This window comes from Otolemur garnettii, unplaced genomic scaffold (assembly GCF_000181295.1).
Source record: "Otolemur garnettii isolate 467f Iridium unplaced genomic scaffold, OtoGar3 scaffold00057, whole genome shotgun sequence".
In the NCBI taxonomy this organism is placed as follows: Eukaryota; Metazoa; Chordata; class Mammalia; order Primates; family Galagidae; genus Otolemur; species Otolemur garnettii.
Genome location: NW_003852452.1, coordinates 11367438 through 11369706, shown reverse-complemented (window position 1 = coordinate 11369706; position 2269 = coordinate 11367438).

Here is a 2269-nt window from a genome sequence, read left to right as displayed (position 1 = left end):
TAAGACAGTTAAGCGGATGACCCAGACTTCAGAAGGGAGTAAAGAGATATCCAGCTGCATTCCTTCTAATTGTCACCACCCATGAAGCCAGCCATTCCATTAACGTGTTGAGAAGAGAGAAATTTTTCTCCCACACTTCCAGGGGAAATTACTGATGAAGAAGGTGATGAAAATGCTTAATTAACACAAAGGGAAATATCTGAGGATTTCTTTCTATATGCCATCTGTTTTTTAATATTAACCCTAATATGGAATAGTTGATTGGATGTTTTTAACTTATCCACCAAGCTCTAATCATTTCTACCTTTCTCCCTATGTACAAAAACTTCAATCCCTTTCTGTCCATTTTCATGAAAATTCTCATGTTGAAGAAACATGTCTTTTCTTTTTTTTCTCTTACTTTTATTTTATTTTATTTTTGCAGTTTTGGGCCGGGGCTGGGTTAGAGCCTGCCACCTCCGGCATATGGGGCTGGCGCCCTACCCTTTTGAGCCACAGGCCCTGCCCAACATGTTTTTTCTTAATTTAAGGAGGAGAAGAGGAGTCGTGGGGAAAAAGAAGGTGGCGAACAGTAATAAGTGAGAGTATCAGAAAACAAATTTTGCTCTGACTTCCGTTTTCAGTGCTCTTATCCGATGGCTTCTTAATTGAGTTCTGTGTCCCCGAAGGAATATACTAAGCCTAAAAACTTCATTGAAAGGCTGCTCACATTACTCTCAAATACGAAGACATGCTTCTCAGAGAGAAAAGTAGACCAGGCTCCTTTGCCATTATGTTTTGCAATTGGTTGAGCCTAATTATGTTAGAAAAATAATAAAAATGTTTAAACAGATAAAATGTAGAATTTGCTAAGAATCATTCTGTTTCTGGGCTCTAAGTGTTTTCAGTGTTATGTTATTTAATTCATAGAGTACACTACATTACCTCATGCCTCAGATGATGACACGGAAGCACAAAGAAGCCAAATCACTTGCCCAAAACCACAGAGCTAGTAAGTGCAGACCACCATGGAATTCAAACGTGGATCTAATTTTGTTCGGGGAATGAGGAAACAAAATAATCGCATTCTCCCATCTTTAAGGAGAACTTGAAAATACAGAATAGTTACTACCAAAATACCTAAATAATGCACAGTTTAAAAAAATTGGTGACTAACAAATACAATCAGTGTAACCTGGTTTCTTGGACCCTCAATGAATCCCTAACAATTATAAAATAATAATAAAAGAATAAAAAATAATTGGTTAAAACAAACAAGTAAATTAACACTTGATTCTGTTCCATTTTTAATGAGTAAATTTCTCGATTATATGTTTTCAGCTATTTGATATCAAAAAGGAAATAAAGACTATTTCATCAGATTTATATTGTAACACAGATCTATAATATAGGCCTTCATCTCTCTACATTACGTAGTTGTTTGAAGACTTGAAACGTGGTGTTTTGGGACATACTGCTGTTGTTCATGAAATAGACAACTGTTATTCTCCCTCAGAATGTAAATAACTTTCCCATTTTTTTATATTGTGTTCTTTCATTTCTTTGCTCTCCAAAAACTATTATAAAACCAGGCTATGTTTGGGTTTTGAGATGACTGGCAAGATTCTTTATGTTCCCTTTTAAAAAGCTGATGGGCCAAATGAAGGAGGGAGAATTTTAAAGAGCTAAAAATGCTTTTTGGAAAATCTTTAGAGTTTCATAATATAACATACAAAGTTTATTCATTGCCTTACTTTATATTAAAAGGAAGAATGGAGAATACTGAAGCCAAACTTTTTCTCCAAGCACCCATTTTTATGTTCTCAAGAGAAGACAGTTTTTGTTTGGGTTGGGTTTGGTTTGCCTTTTAAAGAGCAGTCACTGTGAGTCTCGTTTGTTGTACCTTTGGTGGAAAACCCAGCTAATCACTATGCTATATGTTCGGTTACCACTGCAGGCATTCCCTGAGTATTCCTTGTGTTGTTAGCTTTGGAATCTACTGCAATAGGATGCACCAAACGCCATTATTTAACTGCACATAAGTTACGTGGACCCAAAGGTCAGGAGACAGCATAATATATTCAATTCACTTCATAAAGCATTGATTGAACTCCCTCTAGAAATGAAGCCCGGGAACAAGAACTTTACGAACGCAATGATTAATAAAACACCGTTCCTGCCTTCCAGCTGCTCACAGTCAAGCTTTTAAGTAGCTAGACTTAAATGAATATGATGATTATACAATGATTAATGAAACAATGATTTACGAATACAATGATTAATAAAACAC